Below are 13,627 nucleotides of genomic sequence, written 5' to 3'. Positions count from 1 at the left end.
TTGCCCTCACATGAGAGAGCCAACCTGGTGTGGTGTCCCACCCCAGCGTGAGAGAGCAGACCCATGCTGAAGGGGTGGCTCCTCACCCCACCTAAACGTGAGAGAGCAGACATGGAGCGGTGCCCCAACCCCACTGAGACAACTTACCTGTGCCAGAAGGGTGGTGCTCTGCACCAGGGGAGTGCAGCAAGGGGCAGCAGAGGCAAAGACTAACCAACCCCCCTGGTCCTGGATGAGGATCAACACCCGGGGAAAGAAAGGAACAAGCAGACCGCACGTCCGTCAATGTTAAGTCCAACAGCCCACTCAAACCTCTGCCATGTGGCCTATGTCCAGCAGAGAACAGAAGGCTGATCGCATTCCACATCTATAAACAGGAGCAATGACATGCCTTGGCTTGAACAGTAACCACAATCTGGGGGGAATGAATAGAAGGGTCTCTAGTGCAAGGAGGGCATAAGACCCACAGGCCCTGAGGCTATGGATAGAAAATTATGACTGGCTGGATCAGGAGATGGCAGATTGTGCTAAGTAACCACTATTTCTTTGACTTCATCTTTTCTATTTTTCTTTCTTTTTTTTGCTATTATTTTTATCTTTGGCTCATCAGGTTTTTTCAGGGTTTGGACTTTTCTCTCACATTTTTCTCTCTTCTTTTATTTTTTGTTCACCTTTTATCTTTTTCCCTTCGAACATTTTTTCTCTTCTTTCTTATCTGTCTTTTATCTCTTGGTTTTTTTTTCAGTTTTTTTTTTGGGGGGGGGTATCAGGGATTGAACTCAGGACCTTGCACTTGCCAGGCAGGCGGCGGAACCACTGAGCTAAATCCCCAGCCCTATCTCTTGTTTTTGACGTTTATTTTTTCTTCTTTTTCTTATTTATTCTTTCCAGTGACGGTTCTCTATCACTATTAATTTTCTTACACTCCTCAATAGAAACCCATATCTTAGTTTTATCTCCCCCTTCTCATATTCCATTAATTAACTTTTCAAAGTTTGCTTTTTCATTCTCTGGTTCTTTCCTCCTCCACCTTTACTAATATAATTATTACCTTTATAAATCTCCAGATAAATAGCTAACTTTACATTACTGTGGTTGAAAATTGTGCTATTGTTGATAGAAGTAAAGTTGTTACATGTAGTACATATTAACTGTAAGTCAACAGTGGGTCAATGTTTGGTTTGTGTTAGTGTTCACACTATAATTATAGATCTCTTTTCTATGGAAAAGGGTGGTACTTTATTGGTCCTTAGGGTTTGTCAATATTCAATTTGTATTTAATGCTCTAATTGATGCTCATTTCATCACTAAAATGAAGGTGATACAGCTGTTGCTATTAATTGGTTTCCTTGAGATGCCAGTATGCAATGTAGATTGCACTGGGATCATTAACAATATGGTGGATGCTGGGCCAAATATGCTGCAACCTCAAATCTCAAGTAAACAGAGTGTTGGATCCTGGGAAAGAGGCAAGGGCTAGTAGTTAGTCTCAATACCCCACTACCACAAATAGACAGATCAACTAGACAAAAAAATAAAAAATAAATATTAGAGTTGAACAAAATCTTCAAACAAATGAATTTAATAAATATCTACAGAGTGTTTCACTACAGCATTCTTTTCAACTGCACATGGAACTTTCTCCAAAATAGACCACATACTAGCCAATAAATCAACCTTACATAAATGTGAAAGAATTGAAATTATTCTGTGCATATTATGCATCAGACCATAGCACAACAAAATTAGAAATCAATGGCAAAAAAATCACAGAAATTATGCAAATGCATGGAAACAATGGGTAACAGAAGAAATCAAGGAAGAAATAAGACAGTTTCTAGAACTAAATGATAATGCCAGTACAACATACCAGAACTTATGGGACACAATGAAAACAGTCCTAGGAGAGACGTTTAGAGCTATAAATGCCCATACCACAAAAACAGAGCAAGCCCAAATAAATAACCTAACAATGCCCTTCAAGATCCTAGAAAAACAAAAACAATCTAAACTCATAGCTATTAAAAGTAAAAAAATTATAAAAATCAGAGCAGAAATCAATTAAATTAAGACAAAAATAGGAAGAATCAATAAATTTAAGAGTCAGTTCTTTGAAAAAATAAAATGGACAACCCCTTAGCCAATCCAATAAAAAAGGAGAGAAAAGACCAAAATGAATGCAACAAGAAATGAAAAAGATGAAATCACAACAGATGCTGCCAAAATAAAAAACATAATTAACATCTGTATCATAGACCTGTATGCCAATAAATTGAAAAATTCAGAACAAATGGATAGATTCCTAGATATATATGAATTACCAAAACTGAACCAAGAAGATATAAAAGCCCTGAATAATCTAATTATAGGCAATGAAATTGAAGCAGTAATAAATTAGCACCAACTAAGAAAAGCCCAGGTCTGGAGGGGTCACTGCTGAATTACACAAAAACTTCAGGGAAGTTCTAACACCAATGATCCGCAAGCTTTTTCCTGAAGATTTTTTTTTTGTACCAGGGATCGAACTCGGGTCCTTGCGCTTGCACAGCAGGCGGCGAAACCACTGAGCTAAATCCCCTTACCCGCAAGCTTTTTAATGCAACTGAAAGGGAAGGAGTACTCCCAAAGTCATTCCTGGAAGCTGTCATCACCTTGAGTCCCAAACTGGACAAGGACCTAATAAAAAAAGGAGAACTGTAGAGCAGTGGTGGCAAACCTGTGGCACGCATGCTGCAGTGAGCTGTTTGTTATCATTGAAAGCTATGAAAGGTTCACTATCACTGCTACAGACCAATCTCTTCAATGAATATAGATGCAAAAATCCTCAAGAAGATACTGGCAAACAGAAAGCAATTAATCATCAAAAAGATCATATCCACCGTGACCAAGTAGGCTTCATCCTAGGGATGCAAGGATGGTTCAACATTTGCAAATCAATATATGTAATACATCACATAAACAGAAGCAAGGACAAAAGTCACGTGATCAACCCAATAGACACAGAAAATCATTCTCACAAAATCCATCATCCTTTCATGACAAAAACAAAACAGTGAAGAAAATGGTATAAAAAGATCTTATCTTTATCTGATAAAAGCCATTTTGGGCAAATCAACTGCCAACATCATATTAAATGGGGAAAATCTGAACGCTTTCCCACTAAAGTCAGGAACCAGGCAAGGATGTCCACTATCACCACTCCTGTTCAACGTGGTACTCAAAACATCAGTCTTAATTACTGTCTTATTGCTGGGGCAAAATATACCCCAGACCCACAAGTTAAAGAAGGAAAGGTTAATTTACTTTAGTTCACAGTTTCGGTCCATAGTCAGCTGGCTCCGAACCAGGATGTCATGGCAGTGGGGCATGGCAGAAGAGAAGCAGTACATGGCATGGCAAGGAGGATGAAGCAGAAGCAACAAGCCTTTTTCCTCCTTTTATTACATTCAGGCTGCAAACCTATTGGTTGGTGCCACCCACACCCAGGGTGGGCCTTCTGTCTTCAATTAATCCATTCAGCCATACCCAAAACCATGCTAATTCAGTCAGTTGACTAATTCAGTTACCACACCTCCATAATCCATATTCATACACCCTAGATCCAACCACCTCCCAAAAGCCCCACTTATGAGTGAGTACATGAGGCTTTGGGGGACGTCAAGTACAAGCCCTAACAACTGGCTATCCACATGCAGAAGATTGAGTCTGCACCCATATCTCTCAGCATGTAAGAAACTAAAATCAAAATGGGTCAAAGAACTAAATGTTAAATCAGAAATACTTAGCCTGCTGGAAGACAAAGTAGATAAAACTCTTCAAGTCATTCATAGGTGTAGGAAGGACTTTCTGAACAGAACCCCAGTTGTACAGGAAATAGTATGAACAATCAAAAAATAGGATCGTACCAAATGTAAAAGCTTCTGCACTGTAAAAGAAACAACTAACAGCAAAAAGGCAACCTACAGAATGGGAAAAAAATTTTCCAGTGATTTCTCAGACAGAGGACTTATATCTAGAATATATAAAGAACTCAAAAAGTTGACCCCCCCCAATAAAAGACTCAATCAAAAATGGGCGAGTGAAATAAACAGACACTTCACAGAAGAAGTACAAGTGGCCAATAAATACATGAAGAAGTGCTCAAAATCACTGGCCATTAAAGGAATGCAAATTCAAACAACAGTGAAATTCCATCTTACCCCAGAAAGAATGGGCATCATAGAAAAATCAAATAATAACATGCTGTGGAGAGGCTGTGGGGGAAAAGGAATTTTTCTACACTCTGGGAAAGAATGAAAACTAGTACAACCACTATGGAAAATAGTATGGAGACTCCTCAAAAAACTAAAACTAGAAATTTTATTTGACCCAGCTGTTCCCCTTTTAGGTATGTTCTCAAAATATTTAAAGACATCATATTGCAGTGAAACATGCATACTCATGTTTATAGCAGCACAACTCATAATAGCTAAATCTTGGAAGCAGCCTGTATGTCTATCAACAGATGAATGGATAAAGAAAATGTGTTATTTACACACAATGAAGTACTATTCTGCCATGCAGAAGGATAAACTTGAGTCATTTGTGGGAAAATAGATGCACTTTGAAAACATAATGTTAAAAAAAAAACAACGTAATGTTAGGTGAAATAAATCAGACACCCAAACTTAAATATCACATGGTTTCTCTTATATGAGAGACTCAGAGTAAAAATTAAAGAGCAAAATAAAAGATAGATAATAGGAAGTGGGGCGATAGCTCTTTCTTAAATGGGAAGAGGATCAAGAGATTGAAGGAGGAGGGATATGAGATGAGAAAAAAGGAATTGGGATGTGTTATGCATATATACCAACTCCACACAAGGAATGGAAACATAAAGTACTGCAAATATATACATATATATAAAAGGAAGGGGGTCAGGAGATGGTTGGACAGGGTGGCAGGGAAGGGAAAATGGATGAAAATGGAATTTACATGTGTCACGTACATCTACCAATTTCCCATAAGGAAAATAAACATTATGTACCACATACACATACTAATAAACTAACTAAAAAACAAAAATAGGTGATAAAGGAATAAAGTCCAGGCTGGAGATAAAATCTTGTTGACAATAGCTAGGTGATATTTATTGTATTTTTTAGTTTGAGTTTTTATAAGTGCATATTAATTAATACAGAAAAATGAATTTCATTGTGATATTTTAATACACGCATATAAAATATTTTGATCACATCGTCTTTCCCATTTCCCTTCTGTATCCTCCCCTCCCTCTGCCCCTGATCCCTTCTCTTCTCTAATAATCATTTCCTTTACAGAAGATATACAAAGCAAGGATCTGGAGGAGCAGTCTCCAGAAGAGAGTGTAGAAAGAGAGGCTAGGACAAGATCAACCCCTCCAACACTTGAACATTTGAGGGTGAGACGGGGGGGCAGGGCAGAAAAAGAGTCTCAGAAGGGCTGATCACTGATAGAGGGGGCAAAAAGAGGAGAATGTGGGTTTCTGGAAACCTAGAGGATAAAATATTTCCTGAAGGAAGGAGTGGTCAACTGTACCAACCATTCTGGATCAATTTTGGAGGTGCAGAAGATGGTATTAGTTGATGATAGTATTACCTTGATATGAGGATCAGGGGCAAGAGATGAAGGGAAAAGACTCAGCAAAAGCGATCAAGAATTACTTTCTAGGATTGTAGCCTGAGCAACTGAGTGACGGAACATCTAGGTGAGATGGAGGGGGAACCCTGAGCATTGCATTTTTCAGGTTGGAGGTTATTGGTGATCTTTGTTGAGAGCCATTTCAGTAGAGTGCCGGGGATTAAACCCAAACAATGGGAGCTGAGAAGAGAATGAGAAGTAAGAAAATGAAGGCAATAACTATAGACAACAATTTTTGAGGAGTTTTGCTGTGAGTGAGAATGGAGAATGGGGCAGATACTAGAGGAGAATGTGAAATTCAAGGAAGGGTTTAAAAAATAAGTTTTATTCAATTTTCTTTTATTATTTTGGGAAACTACAGGAGAGATGGATGTACAAGAGACAGGACGATTACAGGATTAAAGGCCTGGAGTAGGCTATTTCAATTGGAGACACGCAATCAAGTTGCCTTTGGTAGGGCAATTCAATGTATCAATGCAATTTACAGCGCAGCTAATGTCACTTAGCCCTGCATTGTGTCCAGCAGTTTCTGCATCTCACTCCAGCAAAACATCACATGTTGTACTTTTGTTTGGTTAGGGGACTGGAATCACTTTTAACTATCTGCTTAAAAGTCATCTATGAACAGTGGTGGAGATGAAGCACAGAAATGCTGACAGCAGCCCTCCTCAACTAAGATCAGGTGAGAATAGGCCCTAGCAATTCCCTGAAATGCTTTGGGGGAAGAAAATGACCTCAAAAGGATTTGGGAGTCCTGCAAATCAAGGGATCTTGTGGCATCTGGGCATTGGTGGGCCTGTGACCTCATTGGTGCTCAGATTGATGAGGCTCTAGTACAACAAAAGTGCCTTTATATCGGTGGTTCCTAAACTTCAGCATGTAGAACCCCTAAAAGCCAGTTGGAACATGGGGCACACACCTAGAGAACGTGACTTAGTGGGTCTGGGGTGAGGCCTGAGATTCTACATTTCTCACCCCACATAGGACGCGCTGGATCAGAGACAACACTTTGAGAACCACTGGCACAGAGGAAAAAATACTGATCCCTGCTTGGTGGGGGAAAACAAGAAAAACTTCATAAGAAAGATATGTGAGATGTAAAGATGCAGGAATATTGGGCAAGTCAACAAGAGGGCAGAAAGGGCCCTTATTTGTTTCTTTTAGTGGCAGCTTAAGCTAAGTTAGTCATGTGATGATTCACCTTGATTATTTTTCTTTTCTGTTTTGAGACAGGATCTCCAGATGTAGTCCAGGCTGGCCTTGAACTCACTTTGTAGTCCAGGCTGGCCTCGAGCTGATGACAATCCTCTTGCGTCAGCCTCCGGAGTGCTAGGATTACAGGCATGCACCACCACGCTCAGCAATCCACATTGATCGTTGACAAAATTGTAACAAATAAATTTGTTGTGCTACCAACTATTTCAGGGAAATACTGATTTTAGGTCATGATTGCATGTATGTGTGTGTGTCTGTGTGTGTACCGGGGTTTGAAGCAGGGTTTTTACACTAAGCCTTTTTAAATTTTTTTTTTTAATTTTGAGGCAGGTTCTCAGTAAGTTGTTAAATTGTCCAGGCTGGGCTCTAACTTGTGATATAACTCTCCCGGGAGGTTTACACAGGTGCATGCCACACTGAGACTTTATAGTTGGCTTGTAGTTATCTTGTTATAAATCAGAATGCAACAGAATATAATTTTGTTAAATGCACATTTCTTTTAAATATCTTTATTATATTTACAGAAATAGTATTTCTTCAAAAATATTTCATAAAATGGTTTACTATATCAAAAGCATATATATTTTAATTTTTGATAGCTCTGCCAAATTGCCCTCCAGAAATATTGAACTAATTTGCATTCACAACACATATGAGAGTAATCCCATATTTTTACTAGTAGATGTTACAAATCTTTCAAACTTTTGCCAATCTGATAGTTGAAGATGATATCTCATTCTAATTTTTTGCTTCTCTAATAACTACTGGAGTTAAGCATTGACCCAAACGTTTGTTGACTTGGCATTTCTTCCTCTGATTTGGTTGTTCACATTTTTTGCTGAGTTTTCTATTGGCATACAGTGGCACCTCGGTTCACAAATGCTTTTGTTTATGAACAATTTGGTTTGCAAACAGAAGCATTTGGCAAAACTTTGTTTTTGTTTGTGAACTCTGCATCGGATGACGAACATGACCTCGACATCTTTCCCGCAAGAACAGGAACAAGGCCATTTTTTCCAGGATTGTGGAACTAATTACATTTGTGAACAGATGTGCCACTGTATATGCCTTTTCTTAGTGATTTGTAGTTCTTTTCAATGTTATGGAGAGTAACCATTATGCATGTATACCACAGGTAGTTTTTCTCAAGTTGCACTTTGTCTTGTAACTTGTTTGGTTTAAGGCACACACGTTTACCGTGTGTCAATAGGTAAATCATTTTCTTTATGACTCCAGAGCTTTGTGTCAGGTTTAGAAAGACCATTCCCACCTCAATACTATATTTATTGCTATATATTTCCCATATGTACTATATTAGTCAACTTTTGTTGCTGTGACAAAATAACTGACATAAACAAGTTGAAGGAGGAAATGATTTATTCTTGCTCACAGTTTCACAGGTTTCAGTCCATTGTTGGCTGGTTCCATTGCTATGGGTTTGAGGTGAGGCAGAAACATTAAGGCAGCAGGGCATGGCAGAAGAAAGCTGTTCACCTCATGGCAATCAGGAGGAAGAAAGAGCACAAGAAAAGATATGACCTTCAAAGTCATGCCCCAGCTTGCATGGATTAAGAGACTCTTCACGGGGGATTGGAATGTGGGGGTGCTAGCCTCATCAACAGTTTATGGCTCAATGGGCTATTAGAAGGTGGGCCTAGTTGGAGAAAGTGAGTCACAAGGGCATGATCTTGGGGACTATATCTGGTCCCTGGCCCCTTCCTCTCTGGTTTCTCCCCTTGCTCTCTGCTTTCCAGATGCCATGAGTTGAGCAGCTTTCCTCCATGGAGTTGAGCCCATCCACCATGCCCATCCACCATGATATTTCTGCCTTGGGGCTGGCCAACCATAGACTGAAACTTCTGAAACTGTGAGTTGAAATGATCCTCCTCTCTAATTTGTGTCAGGTGACCTTAAGCTTAATTCTTTTCCCATGAGCAGTCAATTGTCTCAATATCATCAATTGATTAATCTGTCTTTTCCTTACTGACTTGAAATGTTTAATACATAATCCCCATGTGTGTATTTGTACTCCATATTCTGTTTCACTACTCTTCCACGACTTGAGCTTCCAAACTGTTAAGACAGTTTTCACATTATTTCCATGGCTGCTTACCAGTTTTACTGAGTTATTTTATTTCAGCAATTATGTGTTCAGTTTGTAAGACCTCTCTCTTACTCTCTATTTCTTTTTCATACCAGACTACTTTTGTCCTGTGGATGAAATATTCTCTTGGACATCTCTCAAGATACTAATTAAAATTTTCAAAACAGCAATTTTCTGTTTTGTAGGTTAACTTTTCCCTCAGAAGTCAGTTGTTTTGCTTGTCAATTTAGTGGTTTTTTAATTATTATACTTTTGATTTTCCTTGACTGTCTGATGTTTGGTCATTTATATGAAGAACTAGATTGCTATAGTTAGTAACAGCTTGGAGTTCTCAGTGCTTGTGAGGGTTGTTATTCACCTGACAGGCCTCCTGTCTGAATGTGACAGAATTGTCACAGATGTATGATTGAGGAAGGCTCTTTATGAAGTGTGAATAGGAAACTACTTGAAGCCTTTGTAGCTAATAATTCAGATGCTGGAAAAACATCTGATTGGATGTGAAGTGCATAAGAGGATTTTACAGTGATGCTGAGATGCCTTTTGTCACCATATCCTTACAATGATTCCCTAATTACCTGGGTACACCCTATTCCTCTTTCTAACCACAAAGTCTATACCCTCACTGTGCACAAGAAGAGCTTTATTTAGAATGCAGTTCTCACTGGCTGTAGCCAGAGGTGAACTGAACTGTTGTTCAGTGAGACACTGTGCGGAACTCGAGAGCGGCCCAATTGCTTTGGCAGAGCCTCAGCTCACTTCTCTGCTTTCTGCTCCATGATTCGCTCTAGCTCCCAGCCCCTGCTCTAATCTCTGAGCTTTTCCTGGGGACCCATTTAGAAGATTCGTGATAATTTCTCCACTATCGTTTCCAATCCCTGAATTAGCAGGGTATGGATTCTGCCCTCTAATTTCCAGAAATTTTCACTGTTTCTGGGAGGACACATAACATAGCCTAGTATATAGTGCCAGACTACCTGGCTTGCCCAAGCTACTTAACTTCTCTGTGGCTCTGTTTAATCAATTTTTTTCAAAACTTGGATAGTAGGACCGGGGGATTTAGCTCAGTGGTTCCACCGCCTGCCTTGCAAGCACAAGGTCCCGAGTTCGATCCCCGGTACCAAAAAAAAAACAAGAAACAAAAAACAAAAATTGGATAGTAATAGTACCTGCTTTATGGAATTATTTAAATGGCTTAAACTGTTCAACTCAGTACATGGCACACTATTTTTCTGATCTGCTAATGATACCTTTTCTGACTTTCTAGGACTCTGGATTTTTTTTCTTACTTTGGGGATTTTTACGACAATTCTGGAAGGAAAATAATATTTCTTGAGTAAATTAGCCTATCATCTTGAGCTGTAAGTGAACACTTGTATTTGAAAACACAATAAAAAGAACATTCTAAGTTGTTAGTTTTCTACCATTTTAGACTTCACCTCCCCTTGATTTATTCAGAAGAGCATAGCTTTTAAAATGAGCAAAAGTATGGGAAATGACTTCCTGAAGATTGCAAATTTGTTTAGAAGAGTATCCCAGAATACACTCAAGCTCTCCCATCTTCTAGTCCGATCCCTACAACAACCAAAAGTGAGTAAATGAAGAATATCCAGCTCAGGTACCGAGGTCATAAACTTCATTGTGTTTGTAGCCATCCTGTGCCCCTTTCCTCCTGTAACAACAGAACTGTGCCTCCTACTGAAAGCCAGTCCTTTCATGTGAACCTTGATCTCATCCCCTCCATCTGCTTTCTCCAGTATTTTATGTTATTTAAAACCCTTTCTTTCTGTGGTATATTCAACTTCATGCTCTCAACTGGATCTTTTCAATTGGCTTTAATCATGGTGAAATCTACCCTCTTAAGAAAATGACACAACAACATTGTTCAACACTCCTACTCCTACCCCACAGATTTTGTTCTGTCTCTTTCTCTCTCTCTCTCTCCACTCTGCCACCTCCACATTCCTACAAAGTACTCTCCATGCTGTCAGTACAGATCTTCCTCTTGTCTTCTTCCATCCCTTGAATATTAATTTGGCCTTATCTCTCCAGCAAACACTTCTCACCAGGTCATGTCTGACTTCCATGCTACAAACTGCAGGCATCAGGCTCTTATACTATACAGCAGTATTTGGTACAGATGATTAGCTCCACCTTCTTAAAATATACATTCTTCTTTGGGCTTTGGGCTTACTGCCTCTTTATGTCTCACATTCCACTCTCCCTGGGAAAGTTAGAGCTCAAGACCTTGTATCTCTACCTCTAACATCTCTACTGACTGGATACTGTCACCTCTTCTTAAATAGCTTTAAGTCTCCTCAAAATCAACATGCTCTAAATGGAAGTCTTCATTTTTCTCTTCCATACATAACAATCTTCCAAGGTTTCATGTCTCAGTGAAAGGCAAACTCATCAACCAGGTTACATAACCCTGAATCTAATGTTTATCCTTGACATACCTTCTTCCTTATATCCAATTAAGTGCCAAGTCTGTTGACTTTATTTTCTAAATACCTCTTAAATTGACTTCTATTTGCACATCCTTCCCCCCAACCAGCTACCATTATCTCCTCTGTAGACCATGAGGACATCCCTCTAACTGGCTGATTCACATTCACTTACTCCTTCAATCCTTTTTTCCACACTCCAGCCAGACTGATTAAAATTAGTTTTATTGGTACAATTTAGGTATGCAATATAATGACATTCATCATTGGAAATTTGCACCTTTACATAATCTCTCTTGGTTCTTATTTTTCCCCCTTCCCCTGCCCTCCCTTCAACCCCTCCATCCCTCCCTATTTACAAAGACTTTGTTTCCATTTCTTCATTTTCTCATATTAATCCCATTCCCTTCTATCCTTTCCCCTAGCCCTCCCACTTCCCCTTCCCCTTTGCCCCTTTTCTTCCTATTTCACATGACCTATTATACGTTTTAGTCCTTATTTACACTTTCAGCTTCTCACACCAGAGAAATTATTTGGTATTGACACACGTGTGTCCTATTTATTTCACTTAAGAATATCGCCTCAATGTGCATCCATTTAGCTATAAATGACTCTAGTTTTTCATTCTTTATGGCTGAGTAGTACTCCATTTTATTGAAAATACCACATTTTCTTTATCCAGTTTCCAGTTGATGGGCACTTGGGCTGCTTCCAAGCTTTAGCTATTATAAACTGTGCTGCTGTGAACATGGGTGTACATATATCACTGTGGTATGATGCTTTTAATTCTTTGGGGAATTTTAAAAGTACACATGTGGTGACATCATTTCCCTTTCCTCCCCATCTCTACTGTCCTGAGCACATATTTCTATGAAACCTTCCAATAGCTTCTTATTTTCAGGAAAAATACAAAATTCTTTGGTACGGCCTTCAAATCCCTGCTTACTGTGGCCCCTGACTACCTTTCCAGCTCATGCTGTGCTGTGCCCCTCCTCTCCACTGACTACTCCAAACGCAATGCCTCCTTTTCTCTGGGACCCATATTTACAACCATTCCTACCACAGGGCTTTTGCATGTGCTATTTCTGCAGCTTAGAAAGCTTCTCTCTCCCCTCTTAGCTTGGTGAACTCCTTCTTAGCCTTATGGGCCTATCAGTCCTCTGCTCAAGCATCATTTTCACAGGGAAGGTGCCTTGTCATCCCTGATTTAAGTCAGGCTTCCTTATTATAGAGGCTGTCCTAGTACCAGGCGTTGATTCATCAAGATTGCTCTTGTACATTTATTTGTGCGAATATTGGATATATTCTCCCCCCCCCACTTCTCATATATTCATTCAATAAACATTTACTGAGCTGGGCATGGTGGTGCATGCCTGTAATCCCAGCACTCAGGAGGCTGAGGCAGGAGAATTGCTGTGAGTTCGAGGCCAGCTTGACTACCTAGAGTTCAAGGCCAGCCTGGACTACACAGGAAGACCCTGTCTCAAAAAAACAAAGCAAAACAAAAAAACAACAACAAATATTTACTGAGTCCCCACTATATGCCAGGCATTATTTTAGAAAGGGTGAGAAACTTTACACAAATAAATATGCAACATATGATATCAAGAAGTGAAAAGCCCTATGACAAAACACAAAGTGGAGTGATAGGGCAGGGAACTCAAAGGCCACTACTCTGGACAGGATAGTTAGAGAAGGCTTCTCAGAGGAAGTGACTGAGCAAAGATTTGAATAAAGTGTGAGAGCATGTCAGCAGGATGTGTTCGGGGGGGATGAGCATTCTAGGGAGAAGAAACCTTCAGGGTAAAGAGTAGAGGGTGCCTAAGCTGTTCAAGGCATAACCAGGAAGTCAGTGGGATTGCAGTGAAATGAAGAGGCGAGTGGAAAGAAATAAGGTCGAGACTGAAGTGGGGACTGGGCCATGGAGGGTCTTGTAGGCCATGCTGCCAGAAGGGAAACCATTAGAAGCTTTTAATAAGGAGGGCTTGGATTCTGCGTATGTTCTAAATGATCACTTGGGGCTGCCTGGGAATGCATGGACTAGAAGGAGGGAAGGGAGAAGTCAGTCAGGAACCCAGGTAAGAGGCTGGGGTGGCTATCCTGGGGAGAGATGATGGGGGCTTGGTCTAGGGTGGGCGTTGGTGAGGCGGTGGGGAAGGAGCAATCAGACAGGGGTGGGAAGGTAGAGCTTGCAGAACTTGGTGAT

This window comes from Heterocephalus glaber, unplaced genomic scaffold (assembly GCF_053883595.1).
Source record: "Heterocephalus glaber isolate CG9 unplaced genomic scaffold, H.glaber_assembly_v1.0 deba00001764, whole genome shotgun sequence".
NCBI lineage: Eukaryota > Metazoa > Chordata > Mammalia > Rodentia > Bathyergidae > Heterocephalus > Heterocephalus glaber.
Note: the sequence above shows the minus strand (reverse complement) of the source record.